General features: G+C 40.3%; 1 protein-coding gene and 1 long non-coding RNA gene across 3 annotated transcripts in view; both read right to left on the reverse strand.

The window, feature by feature from the left end:
- The window catches only part of LOC139447275 (ankyrin repeat domain-containing protein 2-like), a 405959-nt gene that overhangs the window by 208392 nt on the left and 176523 nt on the right, over positions 1-21044 (reverse strand). The gene's annotated exons all lie outside the window — the stretch shown is intronic.
- LOC139447286 (uncharacterized) lies at positions 9583-10998 on the reverse strand. The gene is made up of 3 exons (XR_011652019.1): positions 10942-10998; positions 10157-10212; positions 9583-9685 (listed from the first exon to the last, which is right to left on the reverse strand). It is a non-coding gene; the product is annotated as an uncharacterized lncRNA (long non-coding RNA).

Raw genomic sequence — 21044 nt, forward strand, 5'->3', positions numbered from 1 at the left:
TTAGACCTAACTTCCTACCAGATAATTAAACAACTAACCCCAAAACTACTACAAACGCTTCTAAAACTCTATAACCTCATATATCTAAACGGACAAGTCCCATCACCTTGGAAACAAGCTCTAGTCATACCGATCCCCAAACCAAACAAACCAGCTGACCAGGGTAATTCATACAGACCAATCTCCCTAACTTCTAACTTATGCAAAGTAATGGAATCAATGGCTAAAAAAACAGGCTACAATACTATTTAAAACAAAACAACATAATCAATCCAGACCAAAGCGGTTTCACTCCTGGCCGCTCAACCCTAGATAACCTCGCCCGACTAGAGCAGGACATTAAAACAGGCCAACTTAACAAACAATATACTACAGGCATCTTTCTAGACTTCTCCAAAGCATTCGACATAGTTTGGCACAACGGGCTAATACAAAAACTACAAAAAATTGAACTTAAAGGTCAAATCATAAACTACATTCAAAGTTTCCTCAAAAACCACATTAAAATGGCCCAAAACTTACTTCAAAAATCTCTTAATAAAATACAACAATGGGCAGACAAATGGGGCTTCTCCATAAACTCGGAAAAACAACAGGAATAGTATTTAAACACAAAAATATGTAATCCGCCTCCCCAAATCTCCAACTAAACAACAAACAAATCAATTTTCAAAAACAAACCAATTTTTTAGGATTAATCTTCGATGGACATTTCACCTGGGAGGCTCACATTAAAAACCTAATATCAAAATGCAGCAAAGATCTAAATACGCTAAATAGCCTCACCGGCTCCAACTAGGGGGGCCTCCAAGGACACCCTCCTCTCACTCTATATATCACTAATCTGATCCAAACTAGACTATGGCAGTGCAATTTACGACACTTTAAACAACTCTCTCATTAAAAACCTAGACTCAATCCAGTATCAGGCTCTAAAACTAATCACACATACTCAACATGGCACCTCCAGCACATCACTCCAGGCCTTAATAGGAGAAATGCCACTAAAACTACGTAGGGAACAACTAACCCTAAACTTCTGGGCCGCGTCCCAATCAAACCCTCTAATCCAAAACATAATAAACAACAATATTAGCGCCAGAAACCAAGCCCTAGCCCGGAAACATCTACTAATTACTCCAATATCCCAAAGAATAATCAATGACCTAAATGAACACAAAATAAGTAATCTCAAACAAAACAGTAAACAATCAAATATCTTCACCCCAAAACTTAAAATACCTAAGATAGACACAACACTAGCCAATACACTAAATAAACAGACTGACCCTAACATCGCTAAAACCAACACACTAGCATACATACACGAAAATTGGCCAAATTGGTGTCACATATACACAGACGGATACTCAGATCCGATCTCCAAGCACACAGGTTTCGGAGTCCACATCACACAACCAACTAAAATCTCCCAATCCTACCGACTGCCAAACAACCAATCCATATTCACGGCCGAACTAATGGGCATGGCCTCAGCCCTACACAATCAGCAATCTGAAAAAAAACCAAAATCCTTATTCTAACCGACTCCCTCAGTGGACTGCAAGCCCTCCAAAATAAAAACAAAAAAAACGCCCGAAACTAATAAACCAAATACTGAAAACCTCAAACGACTTAACTACATGGCAGGCAAACAACTATAATTCGTTTGGATCCCCCGCCCACGTAGGAATCTTTGGCAATGACAACGCCGATAAAGCAGCCAAATTATCCCTTAAACACCCAGAAATAAGCTTAAACCTACCTATCTCAAAATCAGAAATTAAAAGTGTCACTAAACACAAAATTACCAAAAATGAAACACATTAAATGGCCTGGCAGGCCCGTATGCGACATACGCTTGCAGTCGGAAAGCGTACGTAAAATCTCCAATATAAGTAAGTAATGGCTGTTCATTGCAATCATGGTAAACGCACAAGTTGATATTAGTTACATTTTAATTTTCACTGAAGGAAGATAGACATATGATTAAACTACAGTTTGATGTAAGAGACATTGACAGTTGACCGCCACAAACATTTAGGCGTTACGTTCGAATCAACCGGCAAGTGGTCTTGTCATGCAAACCCGTATGTTCCATCAACCTCACAAGTGATATACTCATAAAGATTACTTTCCTTTAAAGTATACCGAAAAACTCTCAATACAATTGATAAGATTTTAATTAGGCCCCTGTTTGAATACGCATGTGAGCTTTGGGATGTACAATAGATCATAGGGATTGACTGGAAAGACTTCAATCGGAAGCAGCTAGAAACATCACTTACTGGGCAACCAAAATACACATGCATTGCGAGCATCATTATATATCAAAACTGGTTGAGAACCTTTACAACAACTTACAAGAAAACGAAAACTCTTGTCTGAAATATTGAATATTTCACACCATAGCCTCATCTTACTTAATAGTTTATCAAATTCGGGAGCTTAATACAATACACACACCCTTAGAAATTCTGAAAATTTCCCAATTCCCCTCACGAGACTTAAACTTTCACAAGGGGCGGTCGGGTAGCCTAGTAGTTAAAGCGTTTGCTCGTCACGCCGAAGACCCAGGCTCGATTCCCGACATGGGTACAATGTGTGAAGCCCATTTCTGGTGTCCCCCGCCGTGATATTGCTGGAATATTGCTAAAAGCGGCGTAATACCATACTCACTCACTCACTCACTCACTCACTAAAACTTCACATAAATCCTTTTCACCACCTGCCATCAAGCTGTGGAACGATATACCTTTTACTGAAAGAACTTGTTTAAAAAAATGTTTAAACCAATGATGTATAATTGATAAATGAATGGTTTTAACGTAAAGCTGTTGTCCTTTATAGATAGATCCAGCAAGCATTGAAGACTACTGCATAGAATTGGGAAGGAAGATACCGTAGAAAAAGAAAAAGTGACAAAAAATATGTGCGTAAAGAGGTAGCGATGATCGCAAGCTTGTGACGGGTCAGTAAACTGATTTTGCTATCAGAAGCTTGCGTAAACCACGTCGCAGTTACGGGACGTCGCATATACGTGGCCAGTATGTGGTAACGTTGCATACGGAGTCGCCCATGTTGCAACGTTGTGTTCATTCGGTTTATAGACATACCTAGCTGCAAATTGCAATATTTCCGAAATATTTTGTACACGAAGTAGGGCGAAAGTAGAGCACTGCTCAACCTCAGAAAAGAACGATGTTAAACTTAAACAACATCGTGGCTAAATGTTGCACAGTTATATCAACTGATATTGTTTAAAAGACGTGAACTGTAAACATTTGACTACAATCTGAACAGATATAAGTATCTTTTACACAAAACGGAGAGAATAAACTTTATTCTTTTTCGTTTATCATTCGTAAAGAAATATTCATGGACTACATTTTTTCAAACAGCATGACATATCCAGCTACACATATCGACCAGATGATACTACACTCGATGAAACTCTCACATTCTGTGTAGAATGTTTGTGCTATCATCTGTTGTGGACTCGCTGTCAGGCATAAACTGTAAACTGTGGATGCGATATTTTGTGTATGTCATTTGTATCTGTTCTTCCTGTTGTGAAAGCAACTGGGAAACCAGTCGAGTTTGTAGTCAAAACATATACTGTCGAATCGTTTTCAGACGCGCATTTTTCTGATAAATGAATGCTGTGGGAGGAATGCGATCGCACGACTCTGGTCGTGCTTATACCTTTTTTTCAATCTTCCAAACATTTGATGTGTACTATATACCTGACATTCGTTCCCGTTCCAGCTCTTTCAACCTTCGTAATGTTTCTCTCAAATATGACACATGTTGCTTCAGGTCATTTACATCTTGGCATGAAATACCAAAAATATATTCAGACAAATCAAAAATACAATTACGTGTTTGTGACGTAGCAAATGTATTACTTGTTGGCATATATTTACGAATTCGAACAACTATGGGCAGATATATATTGTAGGCTTCGGCTCATTCTCCTGCTTCGTATACGTGCATGCATGACGTCACAAAGAGGGCGGGGTTATTACGAAAACCCGCATTCGGCGATAGGTCAGTCGGGTTATGGACGGGTTCCTTGTTTTTATACAAGTAAGCAATCGATCGGCCCCTAACGAGGGTAGAGCAAGGGATAGTAATACATTCCTTATAAGGAAGTGCTTACTACGATACGGAAGGGCAATGTCTTTGAATGAGTGAGTATGGTTTTACACCGCTTTTAGCAATATTCCAGCAATATCACGGCGGGGGACATCAGAAATGTGCTTTGAACATTTTACCCATGTCGGAAATCGAACCACGGTCTTCGGCGTGACGAGCAAACGCTTTAACCACCAGGCTACCCGACCGCCCCACCGTCTTTGCACAAAATTAGGGGTAGATTACTTCAGATAAGCTATCGTCCGTTGACCTGGGCTGAATGGGACGTGAAGCTGGCTCGCTGAGCAAACACATTGGACAATACCCCACACAAGGGTTTGACTAGGCAGCGCCTGTTAGATTTGTGGCGTGGTAGATTTCAGCTGATGGAATTCTTATGTCTACCATACATAAACTGGGACAAGGACAAACTCAGAGGTACAGATACAACCTGTACTCGGCCATTAACCCTATAAAATATATTTCTGTACCGCAATGAAGGAATGAAAATATTGCGGGCAGTGCAGTAGACGTGAGTTTTAAACATTTTGCTACAGTATGAACAGATATAATAAGGTGCTTAAACCGTTTTGTTTGGTTCTACAGAAAACTGTGCTATCATCTGGTATCGACTCGTTGTAAGACATATGTCATAATCTGTAGATGCGATGTGTTTTTAGTGTTTAAGTTTTTCTGTTGTTGTGAAAGTGCACTTTGAAACCACTCAGGTTCGTTGCCAGAACCAGTACATTAGACTCATACTGCCGAATCGTTTTCTTCAACATGCCGTCGGTTGTCTGCCATTTACCTGTCGTAAACCCCTAAAGGGTCATTTACACGACACAACTAGTTGGTACACCTTGGTGTATGCGATTAGTTGCACGTACTGAAATTGTATACAATTCGGCATTCACATTGGGGCGAGTTGCATAAGCTCGCATCTCGCGAGATCTCTGACTCAAGGCTTGGAAGCGTGATTCACTACATTACCGCTTGAACTCTGGTTGCCGAGTTAATTTCAGACACATTTTTATGAGTACTGATGAATGAGTGGTGTACGAGAATTGCTGTCGCGCGGCTCTGGCTCTGCTTGACTTTGCAATTTGACGGAGTTGTACAGTGTTGAATTGTCCACCCGGTGGTGTAAAATTGAAGACTGGTTTGAAAATCAGAAAGTTCTAAATGACCAGTAAAAGTTGTCTGTTTTGCAAACGAAGAAAACTCTAATATGTAGCCATTTCTATCGTACATAGATAAAGTACCGTGCAACGGAAGGTTTGATTGGAGTGCTTTATGCACACTGCGAGCGAACAATATACTGCCTTATATCAGAACAACATTATAAGACATACATGTATATTAGAATTGTGTGGTTATGTAGAACGTGACACCTTCAATACCAAAACTTACCTGTTGAATGGAGCAGAAACACATTTTCAGCTTTGACGTCAAAACACGGCGAAGAGGTCAGCACACTAGTACTTGTACACAGAAAAAGGGGCATAACTCCGCCATGCTTAACATTTATAGTTGAATATATAAAAGCGCTAGAGAGAAAAAACCCAAGCTTCGGATTTTTTATTTTCGACCAAAACCGACGGGGAGTGTTTTAATCGTCATATCAGCCGTCTAAATACAAGAAATACGAGAAAAAACACAAACGTCGGGATACCTGACAGGGAAACAATAGCCTGGCGGTAAAAAAAACAAATTCGAGGACAGCGAGTGAAAAAAAGAACACGAGCAGCATGTCGACAACTGAACACCCTTTCATCATCGACCCCGAGTTTACATTTCTAACCAGAGACGAGGGACAGTGGTTCATCTGTCTTAAATGTCGAAACAAAAATCTGCCAGAACAAAATCGCCAATTTTATGTATCCAACACACGTTCCATGAACCTTAGGAAACGACCGTAAAATATATCTTGCTGGCATACTTGAGGAAGAGATTCTGTGGATTATCAGCGACTGTGTCGCCGCGTGGTTCACTCCCTTGGTTACAGAGACGAAGGTTACAGCTCCGATCCCTGTGACTGTGACCGCACATATGTAATGTGTGTTATATGGATTGGATTAAAATGCAAACTACATCTCTAGGACAGAGAGACTCTCCATAGAATACCACGCGGAGAGAGGGACCTTTTGTATAATGTTCCTAGATTGAGGGACGAATGATGGAAAGTACCTGGCGTATTCTGTACAGTCTACTTCCGTAGCCTGGGGACTAGGTTATCCTGAGAAAACAAGAACCTCTAATAATAATAGAATGACGTCACTTGATATATATAGGGATCACGCAATACAATCCATTATTTCTTTGTTCAGGTGTAACCAAGCTGTTCCAACACAACTATAGATATTGGCATCCAGGGTTTTACATCGACTGTTTGTCATCCAAAAGGTCCTGACAAATTTGGTCGTAAATTTAGCGCTGAGACAGCTTCGTGAACAAGTCACGTGGTTGAGAGCGCACCCCGACTGTGTAAAATGGTGGTCCTTAAATCAAGCACTAGATAAATTATCCTTGTTTCATTTTTGGTTTTGTTAGCTTGTTTGTTGTTTTACGCCGCACTCAGCAATAATTCAGCAATATGACGGCAGGTCATGAATACTCGGATATGGACCAGATGATCCAGTGATTGACACAAGTATCGACGCAAATGAAATACGATGACATGCATCAACCGAGTCACCAATCATGACCACCGACCCCGTTAGTCGCCTGTTACAACAAACGTGGCTTGCTGAAGGCCAATTTCCTTCCGGGTCTTAACGAGGGTGTTTGATTTCGAATCATGACAAATTAAGTCCTGCGTGAATTTGACCAATAAGGAAACCATTCAGGGTAACAGCTGTGTATTAATATGATTGTAAAGATACCCCTAACAACGAGGTAATAAACATTGTATGAATTTATATGAAAAAAACTAGTTTTAGCAACAAATGATTATGAGAACGCAAACATTTTCCAATCCAAGTTTAGGCAAAGCACCACACACCACACTGGCTATTGTAAAATTGTGAGTGTAGACTCAAGCTTACTACATCGTTCGACCAGAACATGAAGTACGGTATGATAGATACGCCAGGACCTTGTGATGCTTGTGATAAGTACATTGTGTACTTCTGCATGCATATTTCACATACACGGCATAAAGAGCCGATTAAACTCGGAATGTTTTACAAATTGCCGCGCCATCTGGCGTTCTTTATCATCAACGTTGTCCTTTAGCTGTTTAGCGTCCTTTTGGTACACACATTGTCCTTTCTTTACATATGATATATTTTTTGTGCAAGTTGTTCATTGATATCGTTTTGTATTTTGAATTCATTATTCGAATGCAAAAGATGACCGTTATTTGAACATTCATTCTTTTGGGTAACATTTGACAATTATTGCGAACTTTGTCCTATATATTTCAACTTCGTTTTTATGACCGAATAATCGCCAGCAGTTTCTCTCTTATGCAAATTAAGTTCAAGCAGACAAGATCATCAGCAACATGACAGCTGCCAAGCTGACCAAATCATCAGCAATATGACAGCAGCTGACCTGATCATCAGCCGACCCGATCATCAGCAACATGATAGCAGCCGACCCTATCATCAGCAGCATGACAGCAGCTGACCCGATCAGCAACCTGACAACAGCCAACCTGATCATCAGCAACATGACAGCAGCTGACCCGATCAGCAACCTGACAACAGCCAACCCGATCATCAGCAACATGACAGCAACTGACCCTATCAGCAACCTGACAACAGCCACCCGATCATCAGCAACATGACAGCTGCTGACCCGATCATCAGCAACATGACAGCAGCCGACCCTATCATCAGCAACATAACAACAGCCGACCCGATCAGCAACCTGACAACAGCCGACCCTGTCATCAGCAACATAACAACAGCTGAACCGATCATCAGCAACATGATAGTAGCCGCCCCGATCATCAGCAATATGACAACAGCTGACCCGATCATCAGCAACATGACAACAGCCAGCCCGATCATCAGCAACATGACAGTAGCCGACCCGATCATCAGCAACATGACAGCAGCTGACCCGATCATCAGCAACATGACAGTAGCCGACCCGATCATCAGCAACATGACAGCAGCTTTCCCAGTCATATGCAACATGACAGCAGCTGACCCTATCACCAGCAACATGACAGCAGCCGACCCCGTCATCAGCAACATAACAACAGCCGACCAGATAAACAACCTGACAACAGCCAACCCGATCATCAGCAACCTTAAAATAGCCGACCCGATCATCAGCAACCTGACAGCAGCTGACCAAATCATCAGCAACATGATAGTAGCCGACCCGATCATCAGCAACATGACAACAGCCGACCCCATCATCAGCAACATGACAGCATCTGACCCGATCATCAGCAACATTACAGTAGCCGACCCGATCATCAGCAACATCACAGCAGCCTTCCCAATCATAATCAACATGACAGTAGCCGACCCGATCATCAGCAACATGACAGTAGCCGACCCGATCATCAGCAACATGACAGCAGCTGACCCGATCATCAGCAACATGACAGCAGCCGACCCCATCATCAGCAACATAACAACAGCCGACCCGATAAACAACCTGACAACAGCCCACCCGATCATCAGCAACCTTAAAATAGCCGACCCGATCATCAGCAACATGACAGCAGCTGACCAGATCATCAGCAACATGATAGTAGCCGACCCGATCATCAGCAACGTGACAACAGCTGACCCGATCATGAGCAACCTTAAAATAGACGATCTGATCATCAGCAACATGACAGCAGCTGACCAGATCATCAGCAACATTACAGTAGCCGACCCGATCATCAGCAACATGACAGCAGCCGACCCTATCATCAGCAAAATCACAGCAGCCTTCCCAATCATAAGCAACATGACAGTAGCCGACCCGATCATCAGCAACATGACAACAGCAGACCCGATCATCAGCTACATGACAGCAGCTGACCCGATCATCAGCAACATGACAGTAGCCGACCCGATCATCAGCAACATGACAGTAGCCGACCCGATCATCAGCAACATGAGAGCAGCTGACCCGATCATCAGCAACATGACAGCAGTCTACCCGATCATCAGCAACATGACAGCAGCCTACCCAATCATCAGCAACATGACAGCAGTCTACCCGATCATCAGCAACATGACAGCAGTCTACCCGATCATCAGCAACATGACAGCAGTCTACCCGATCATCAGCAACATGACAGCAGCTGACCCGTGCTGTTTGTCTGATTAGAAGGTTCACCTCACGTGACCTGAGAAGGGTTTGTTGCACTTGGACATGTATGGAGTCAGATTAAAGGGTCTGTGATGTGAATGAGATTGCCAGGTCCTTGCCTGGAATTAGGGGCATACAACCGTCAACACACAATTCAAACATCACCAAGTTTACCTTTCTTGTGTGTGGTCTCAAGTCTGTGCATCCTGTCAGTGGTTGCCTTCAGTTCTTGCTTCAGGTCTGCCAGTTGTCTTGTCAGATGAATAACTGATTCAGACTTTTGCTGAAATGAGAAATGAGTTTTGACATGGGTGACTTGTATGAAATATAAGGTGCTCTTTTTATTAGGTGGTATTACTCAGCAAAAGGAAAGCTAAGTTCCATCGGTATGTCATGGGTAATACGGATATTATGTGACATTATTTTTGGTCCGGCTGAAATCATTCATTCTGAAATTGTCTTTACATCAAGGATTCCATGTATTTTATGTAAAGAGACAAAGTAAAGGAGTAGTATGTGGTAACTTTACGCATGTTGACCATTAACTCGCGGGTCAAACATTCGAGGTCATGTCTTTGCGTCAAGCGCCTGTTTGGCTGCCGTGTAAGGTTAACAATTCCGACATCTCCCCCAAACATAATGGCAAACTATATGAACCTGAAGCCTGATCTCACTATGGTGTCGCCAAAGGATGATACAACTGTAAACATGGCTACCATGGGAGTGTCATGGAAAGGGTAACAAATAGACTTACCCCCGGTTCACTGACGCCTCCTTTGTGTCTGTGCGTGCCTTCATCTTCTGACAGATCTGTAATTAAGAAATAAGTTAGACATATAATTAAAGCAACACGTACTCACAGACACTAACATGCACTTCACCAGGAACCCCAGGAATTCCACACAATTTAATGCATACGTACCCTTTCAAAATAGAACTGATTAGGTTTGATAACTTTGACAGTATTAGTAAATATGAACTGGGAGGAAAGCCCAAATTGACGAAGGCAGAGGGATGGTGCGGATAAGCCAAGAAACATAATCGGGGCGAAATGGGATTCGAATCGGGACTTGAACTCAACTTTCTGCCACCCGTGTCCCCAATCAGGAGATGCCAAGACAGTCATTGGATAGTCTACTACGCATGTGACTTCGTTGTGGGTAATCTTTAGTATTCCAGTTACATCATATAGATTCAACCAGTGCGGTGAGAATACAGACCCCCATCAACATGTGCCTCTCGTAAGATGCATGAATCGGGATGTCATTGTCATACTTAAATGCTTGTCAGTTGCGGGCAATATGTTTTTTTGTAAATTAATGGTCATGGGTTGTCTGGTTCAGGAGGAATAATGCCAAAATTCTATATTCTATAATCTCAGTAATTATGATCGGTCGGGTCGGGTAGTGGTTAAAGCATTCGCTCGTCACGCCGTAGACCCGGGTTCGATTCCCGACATGTCCGTGTCCCCCGCCGTGCTATTGCTGGAATATTGCTAAAAGCGGCGTAAAACCATACTCACACACTCATTATGATTACCTTCGGTAGTCTGAAACAGTTCCTCGCCTACGTCTGTTATTGTATCTGTTGCTGTAACTGAAAAAAGTACTGAAGATTAAGTGTTTATATTAACTACATAAATACTTTACTTGTTTGAAAAGAAAAAACGTAACTTAAAATCCATATAGCTGTACCTGTTACCCACCATGGGTCTATTTGGGTTCACAGACAAACAAGTATCGGATAACTCATCCATGTGAAAGATGTCTTCTGCTTTTGTCAATGACTATTGTTCCGTAGACTATTGGTGGAGCTTCCGCCAGGAGAGCGGAAGGTCGGGTTCGATCCCCGGTCGTGTCAAACCAAAATACCTTAAAGAATGGTACTTGTTGTTACCTTTACTGACGCTCGGTAAGAAGGGGCTAAAACAAGGACTGTTCGGCTAGGAGTCTGTGTCTGAGTGGAGTATTCTTGTTAAACCACGTCATTATATCTCAATGGCCTAATACTATGAAATCGGCATTAGTCCGGACCAGTAGAAGCAGCCACACACACACATACGTTGCAATATAGGCGCAATAAACTTGAAAGCGACGTTTAACCCCATTTCTCCTCACCTAACAAATGAGGGGAGAGTGTGTTCGAAAACAGATATATACATAGACAAGCATAGAAAGAACGCGAGTGTTATATAACCGACCATGAACAATATAATACCTATTGCACTTATAGTCACTAAAATTCTCCACTGAAGGTACTGATCCTCAAATTCGCGCAGTGCAGCTCGGGAAATGCTGTCGCAACTCAATTGGAAATACGAAGAGCTGATTTGACATCTTTTTCTTAATCACATTTACATGGTAAACAGCAGAAAAATCGCTGGATCTCGTACACAATTTGGTGTCATTGAGGTATTTGATTCTCTTAACATTCGACGGTTTAAAAAAATGTAACATCCACAATCAATCTGTACACATGAGAAGGAGAGCACCTCGCCCGCATATTTATGTTTCTCCATGGACTAAATTCAATTAAAATACAAATATTTTTTGTTACAGTTGTTGCTCCTGAAAATGACGGCATCTGAAACCATGTTAACGCAGAAACGTATTCAGTGAATGTATCAACTTAAATTTCACTGTAAGAACGCGGCCATTCCGCCAGTCAGTAGTAACTGTTTTTATGTTAAATGTGATAGCTATTCTACTGATCATACTAACTATGGCTCTCCTTAGACCTGTATTAATGCTATATTACCATTTAAATGTGTTTGTGACGGGTGCCACCGGTGGGGCATGATACGCACACCTTTTTACGAAAACCAGGTATCATCACTATTTGATAGTGAATCATAAGCCCAGAGATGATATAATCGACAATAGGCTCTGTTCTTGGCAGAGGTTTCTTATGAATATGGAAAGGGTATTGTCGCTTTTATTCACACATATAGCGAATTCGACAAAGTGTATCCCTTTTAAGAGTGTTTATACTTCCGAATGTCAGTACATTCAACCATGTTTTACAAAAAAAAATGATAGTTCTATTAAGTAGCGGCATACAAACTAATGATATGATATGATATGATATGATATGATATGATATGATATGATATAGGACCCACTCATTAGGGTAATGGGAAAGTAACCATTTAATAGGTATTTCCGTGTAAGCTTTATCTTAGGTATAAATTAATTACATGAACATTACATGAACCAACTATTGGCTACACCTACTTGGGTTGTCAGTCAAGATTTGAAGAGGTCATAATACGACGATGTCTTACAGGCCATAGCAGATATTCTCATCAATACATATTAAAAGGTGAGGATCTTCCATTCTGCATCCCTTGTGATGAAATAATCACGGTCAAGCATGTCCTGCTTGACTGTGTTGATTTTCCATCACAAGGGAAAAATATTTCAAATCATCATCAATGACGGATCTTTTACTAGAATCAATTCTCATTTAATTACAAGCTTTTTAAAAGAAATTGAACTAATTGATACATTTTGAATTGTGTAAAAGGCTATATCTTATATTGGTGAATGTATAATATGTAACTTAGATTGTTTGTGGCTATATCCTCAAAGGGGGTTGAAGTAGTGTAAAATTATTGTCCCCCTGAGAGGATATGTAAGACCACATCATTCAAAGTACATTTATTCTTACCTCGGTTTTAAACGTAGTATATTTGTTTATTTTAACTGTTGGCTAAATTGCATACCATCACCAGCAGCTGAAGGGTTGGTGTAAATCCTGCTGGGGAGTCGTGCAGGTAGCAAAAGTAATATAAGTCCCCACGGTCCCTAGTGAGGTGGCCTACCTTTGATTGCTGGTGATCTATAGCCCATTTCTATATTGTATTGTTGAATGAAAATTTATTCAACTGTTCTCAACTAGTATTAAAATCAAAACTGTGATACTCTAGTTATCTTACTGTCCTTCTTTGACAGCTTTTTAATTAAATCAAAATATACTTATTATAACTGTTTCGTCACGATATGGCGGAAATATTGCCGATGTGACGTTAAATTTCACTCACTCACCCACTTTTCCACAGAAAATGAGAAATAAGACCTTGGCTTTGTCCTTCCACGTCTTTCAGTCTGACCCACACACATTATATAAAACATCACCGTACTAGGTCAGACCTCAGCCGTTAAGATGATCGGAGTGGTATCTCTAGTACAAACACACACACACACGCGCACAAACACTGACACGCGTAACCACGCACGCACTCTTAATCGGCGTAAAAGTGTATTATATTATATGTATTTATATAATCGTCTCTCATAATTCGTCATGAATGGTTCTGTACATTATTTTACAAATATTGTTTGTAATAATCATGCCTTTTAAATGTTTGTACAGAAGTGAGACGAAAATAACTATTGTCTGTCTGTGTAAGCGTAATAATCCTAAACAGATGTACCAGGTCACAGCTTCTACTCACAGAATCCACTGCTTTCCGAGGGTTGAGGAGAATCGGGTCGCATCCACAGGGACATCCGTGTGACTGAAGCAAACCCCGCGAGTGTCAACATTGCAGTTTTCGTGTGTGCTCAATGGTAGTGACAAACCCTAGGTACAGCTAGTCCAACTTTAATGGCATACATGTTGCTAGCAAATGATATTTATAAAATGTATCATTCAGCTCATTAGCTTTGAACGAGATATCCAATCATGGAGTATTATCTGGACCCTGACAAGTACAGGCCGTTCAATAATGTTTTTAATGTTCCAAACATATGATGTACAACATATACCTGACAGCTGTTGTCGTTCCATCTCTTTCATCTCTTGTAATTGTTTCATCAAAAATGACACTTGTTGTTGTAGGTTATGTACATCTTGGTCGTGTTCCTAAAATATACAAACATACTCAGATAAACAAAACGGTTATGTGCTTTGTACAAAAAAAATCGCATTTCATGACACACTTACAAGTTTATTAACACAAAGTATGTATCAGTTTGGGTATATTTACAAACACGAACAACCATGGTTATTGCATCCTAAATGCAATATTAGATAGCGATGCCTTAATCACTTGGACATAAGAGACTTATATATCAATATTCTGTGGGAATGGAGTTGGGGTGGGATTGGAAGGGAATGGATGCTATCTGTTCGAGACAGGAAGGTTCACAGGCATATTGTGCTGGCTGGCAGGCTGCTAGTAACTGGATTCCTGATACAAGATTCCTGATTCAAGATACCTGTTTATCGACGTATCTCCTGTCTGGGTGTCCAGGTTCAAGGAATGGATCTGAAAAGAAAACAATGAGATAGCAGGTATGATCTTCTTGAAGATGCAAACAGTTTGTTTTGAAAATATGCACCCCTGATGCACGTTTAACAATATATTAATTGAACACATAGACTGTGTCTTACAATGTTAGGCTTATTTGTGATCTAATAAGCCTAAATTCGACTAAGTAAGCATCAGTATTGGTTTTATATGGTTTCATGGCTTCATGGCTAAAAACCCTTTTCATCTTATAAATTAATTTATATTCATAGTTTCTATTCAACAGAGTACTATAAATGTACAGCAAAGGGACTCGTTAATCTGGATACACTCATCATCAGCTCAGGCCCCTTGCCCAGACTTTTTATGAGATTTTTACCAAGAAGCACTGCCTTGACACACACACATACACACACACACACCACCACCACCACCACCACCACACCACACACATATCACACACATATATCACACACATATCATTTAAGATAATATGGAGATTCCCTTAAAGGGCAGAATTTCCGTAGAAGCGCTTTGCTCCTAGTGGAGAACCTGGTCAAGCTAGATACAATTTGTGTTGTTTGTATGTTTTCATTTGTACATATCACAATATCCGAATCGCGGCGGTAAAGAAATGAAGATGAAACGTTTCATAATGCTGACATTTGATGATCCTGAGAATCGTGTTTGTGACCATATTGGATTCTATTTCTAAATGATTTCCTTTCTCATAAATTCTTGATTGTAATAAATTTAATAATTTTAAATACCAAACTGGATGCCGTAGAATTCATATTGTATTGACATGTGTGTACATGTATTGGGATTCATTAAAGCAGCTAAAATATATTTTTCACTAAATATTACTTTAATTCTCAGTTCAAGCAAACAAAAAGTACATTGCGATTCTTCAATGTCGAGGCCGTTTGCACAAATATATGAAAAAAATAATACCATTTCGCTGTAAGTATTTTTTTATTTAAAAACATACTTTGGAGAAATAAAAGACGACCTGAGTATAAATAAGTTAAATTAAGTTTTCAACAAATAATTCTAATTGTGTTTGTATATATATATAAAAAGGTTTAATTCTTAAATATTTGAGTGCTACAGTAACGATTATGGGAAATAGAGTTATCGTTCTTGTTTGAAGTAGTTCTGATGATCATACGCCATTATGAAATCCTTGTTACGCCTCACCTACAATTTGTCATTCGCATAGTGTAACCTGAAACCGGAGGAAATCTGGTAATTAAGGACAGCAAATGAGTTACCGCTTTCCGCTTACCGGTTTCCTTATATTCGACCTCAACGGTGATGGCGTTCACACGGGAATCCATTTCATGAAGACATTTTAAGATGGTGGCCTTGACCTCGACGTGATTCTTTAACATCTCCAGAGCATCCTCTCGGGTCTCATGCTCACATTGAATTATGAGGCTTCCTCGTATCACACGATTCAATTTACAAGGATAACTATTGTCAAACATCCTCTTTAATTTGGTGAAAATGTTGCTTGATGACGTAAGATCCATTTCAAATTCATCCTTCTCAAGTTTGCAAAACCAGTCCGTTTTTGACTTATATCCTTTGCTTTCACCAGAAAACAATATCGACTCGCTCTTGATGCTCAGTCCATCTTTAAAGAAAAATGAAAAAAACACCACTCATTTCTTAAAGTAACCATTACAGCCTTCCATTTATGGTTCACCCGTGAAGAGATCACCCGTTTAACAACAGGGAACATAGGAAGGGAACATTTTGGGGTACCCTTTCGTCATTCGAATGACTATTCTACTCTCGATAAGCACAACTATTTTTTCACAAAACACCAGTGATGCACAGACACGCATCTCAAAACTGTATTGTTGATATATGTTACCTGAATATGTCAAGTCCGTGAGCTCTCGCAGAACTCCCGAACACATACGTTTGTAATAGAGTAATCTGAATCTCACGTTTGTATTGTAGTATCGGGTGAGTTGGGTTCAATGTCGCTCTTGACAATATTCCAGTTATATCACGACCTGTCAGCTTAGTGTGAGAGGACAGACCAAAGTGATACAGGTCATAAACAAAGTATTATGTCGAAAGATCATCACAATATTTATCGCTGCGTCTAGTACAAACTTTGTTTACCATGACTGGCAAATGTGTCAACATTTTTTGTTACACGGCTAATAATTTCAAAAACAAAGAAAGGCGACCAAACATTAACGAATCACTAATTACGTGGGATGCTTAAATATACTTTCAAGAAGTATCGAGACATCATAGTTATTTTCTTTAGGGATATGGGTGTCTAACTTTCAATTTTTCGCTGAATAAAAATCTGTATTGGAATAAGTCATATCCAGACAATATAATTAAAATATGTATTCTCTAATGTGTTCTTGTGTAAGCTGTGTGTTTGGGTGTAAGTGGCTCAATAACGAACACGTGTAATTACGTTTTGCTATACACTTATATCCTGTTACTGTTTTAGCAGTTTGTAACTATGTAGATGAAATGAATTTAATTATTTCTGAAACATTGACAGAAATCACCAGATCGTTGCACATGCAGTATATCGTAACGTTAGATACAGTACCTGCATTCTTGTTTAACTGCTCTGACGATCCATTCAGCTCTCCTACCCAGCATCTCAATCTGATGTCTGTCACTTTTGCATCAATCTCCTGAAAGAATTCTAAAATTTTGTTCTTAACTTCAACGAACTTCGTGGCCATCTGGACAGCGTCGTCGAGAGTATCATGTCCGAATGTAAATATTAAACACCGCTTCCTGCTCCGTATACGTGAAAGAGTGACATCAAGGCAGCCATCACACGTCTTCTGTAAGCTCCTGATCGAGTGCAGTTCTTTGTGAATGTGGATGTCAAATGGTGCAGGGACTACCTCACAGTTCCATTTTGTGATGTGCGACCACGTGGGGTTGTCTTTATATTTGATTTCCACCTCATTTGTGTCCAGGTTAACTGTGGACAAGAGAAAATGCGTGTGAATATGAATCACGGCTAAAGCAACATTCTTGATAAAGCCTGCCATTATTTATATGGTAAATAGCACTGTTGCGTGAATAAGTACAAACTGAACACGTTACTAACTCAAATGCTGATTATATATAAGTATATATCTTTGTCCAAGCGACTTAATACATAAAACACACGTGTAAGCAAACAAATATTAAGATTCACAAAGAATCATAATTTGTAATCATCTCATATCAATGACAACCGTCCGTATGCTGCGATCGTGTTCGCGATCTATCGAACAAAGCAGTCATAAAATCTGAAAAAAGTTAGGAATTTGGAAATCCATGCACGTTCATCGATACACGAGTCCATATTCATAAATATATCCTGTGCACGGTATCGTTAGAAAATAACTAATCAGATATGTCCCTCTGACTGGCCTCTTCTTTTTATAACGGCAGTTCACTTTGTGAAGGTGCGTTCTTCAGGCGTGCCAAGATTCGCTGATCGTCAGGTTGTATTTCCAGACTCAGACTGAGTGTGACCTCTGATTTGTCAGGAAAGTGGTAAACTTTCGCGGACTGGCGTCACTTTTGATTTGACCTCACATAAAGCTGGTTTGACTGAAAATCTGTTGAAAGCAAAGCTGAGCACCACTCTCTTACTCACTTCTCTACATGCAGCATTTGATATTGATATACGCAAAAATCTAAAACAAATGAGATCAGAAATCTTAAAAATCGTACAAAGCAAAAACTTACCCTCAAATGTGATTTTTGATGTTTGTTGTTCAGATGAGGAACTCACTGAATCCGCCATCCTTTTCTGATTGCTTCCTGCTGTAATGAAATACCTCACGTCACAGCATTGCACAAAGCAATAATATAGCACCTTAGGAATATTAAACAATGATCCTTACTTGACAACAACCAGTATCGATATCGATTTGTGGTTACAGATAAAAACGGAAATATGACGCCACACAAATTTGATAAAAATAAAGCCAATACTAAGTAACTTGATTTCTGCACACCTTTTGATGTATTCAAATCACAACCATTCCCAAGCGAATCTTCCACACAACTGCTCCCTGTATTGCAAGTGAGGCCGGGTGGTGGCTTGTTTGTTGTTGGCAACTGCTGCTTTGTACCGACAATAAAGAAAGTCTGGTATAGTCGGCAGTTTGTATACAACGACGGGACGTATTATGCCCAATGAGTGCAAGCATGTCTCTTGTATTGATGTGCACAATAAAAGCTTACAGATGAACACAGTTGATATGATGTTATACTTTTAGGGCAATTTCCCTTTCCATTTATCACGAGGGTGAGTTGTGCAAAGAGTGGAAAGATCAAAATGCGTTATCCTTTATTTTGTGCTCTTTTCAGAGTCAGTACACACATACAGTTTCGCTAGCTATGCAGGCAGCATGTATTCCCGTTCTCTTAATAGATTGACTTATATATAATCATTTCATCCTTGAATTGTCCATTTTGAAGAAAGTGTTCACTGCATTCAAAGTTTCTTCTCATGAAGGGGGGAGAGTGATGTCGCACTAAAGATTGTTGCATGTGTATTTGTAGTGCATGTCAACTTCAGCAAATGATTGAAGCGTTAGTGAAAATGTTGAGCCATAGGTATTCGGCATAAGATGAAAACAAAATTTCCGTAAGATAGTTAAAAGGTCATATACGAATATAAGATTTACATTACCAGTTAAATGCCGAGCTTGAACTGCTTATGTAATGATATAACATAAACAAATCCGAATTCTTAGAACAAACTTATTATGCAAGTGGCGTGTTTGCGTTGCAAATGTCTGTTGCCATTCTAAAACGTCTGCTCGGAGAGCGAAAGTTCCAGGGGTTTGATCCCCGGTGGCGTCATACCAAAAGACGTACAAAAATGGTACTCGTCGTTATCCTGTCTGCCGCTCGGCATTTTAGGGGCTAAAGCAAGGACTTGTCGGCTCGGGTATATACACTGTGTCTGAGTGTGGTATTCATGTTAAACTCTTGCATGCTACCTCAGTGGGCTAGCACTATAAGTCATCATCAGTCCGAACTTGTACAAGCAACCACACACACACGCGTGCAAGCACGTCGCTATGTAGACTCTTTTTTTGTAAAATTATTGTCCCTAATATAGTCGATATATTTAACTTATTATCATAGATACAAATATGAAGTTTTGGAGCTCGATAGTCACATGTTTTCATTGCACAAAGGCATTGAAAACTTCATTGTCATGTCACATAAGGCTGAACTCAGTGTATGAATTCTGTCCTGCGGAATTTTGCGCCATTCTGCTTGTAACGTGTTGGTCAGTTGTGGGAGAGTCTGCGATGTGTTCTCACGTTGACGTATATGTCGATCGAGTTCATGCCAGAGATGTTCGATTGGGTTGAGATCTGGAGATCTCGACGGCCAAGGCAAGACGTTGATGTTGTCATAATGTACGTAGTCTACCGTCACACGAGCTGTGTGTGGTAGATCGTTGTCCTGTTGAAACAGTTCCCTCTGGCAGTCAATGAATGGAAGAAGGTGAGGTTGAAACATTTGATTAATGTAGCGATTTGCTGTTAAATTTCCATGAACCACAACCAAGTCAGATCTCATGGTGTAGGATATGGCCCCCCAGACCATGAAACTATCGCCACGGAAATTGTTGAATTATGCACACCATGTGGGGCAAAAAGCTCACTTCAACGATGATAAACACATTGTCTTCCATCTCGCCGGTGAAGAAGAAATCGTGATTCATCGCTAAACCACACTCATCTCGCGGTCGACGATATCTGTTGCAAAACAGGGATGATTACTGGCCTCGCGAAGATGGTTCCTGACAGTCTGATTTGATATCCTCCTCAAACCAGGGATGCTTCCAGAAGTCTCTGTAGCTGTGGCATTGCAATGATGTAGGTCGAATGTAGAGATCCTGTGCAGGGGTGGTAACTCTTGGTCGGACGTTCTGCAGTGGAATTGAACTGGGTGTATCGGTCACAAAGGCGGCAAATGGTACTGTGGTGGACGTTGAACTGGCGTGCAACAGAAGACTGCGATTCCCCTATTTGGATACGTCCTATGGCGATGTTCGAACTTTTCGAACTTGAAACATGTTGAAAATTGAATGGCAAATCATTGTCTAATGTTTGCTATTTCATAGCCACTACCACGAGTTACGAATGCCATAATTTGCACGTGCATTTTGTTTACTGTTTTCCACCATGACATTTTTGAAACAGTGTGAAAACAATGACGTTTAAGACATTGCAAATCGACAATGGCTGCGTTTTGACGCACCGTTTGTGGAATATCATGCTACCAACACTTTCCAATAACATATATCCAATTTATGTGCCGGACTTTTTGTTTTGTCCGGTTCAATGAACAACATACTACTTGCGGGTTTATT

The sequence above is a fragment of the Haliotis cracherodii genome, unplaced genomic scaffold (assembly GCF_022045235.1).
Source record: "Haliotis cracherodii isolate W230 unplaced genomic scaffold, xgHalCrac1.p SCAF_7, whole genome shotgun sequence".
NCBI lineage: Eukaryota > Metazoa > Mollusca > Gastropoda > Lepetellida > Haliotidae > Haliotis > Haliotis cracherodii.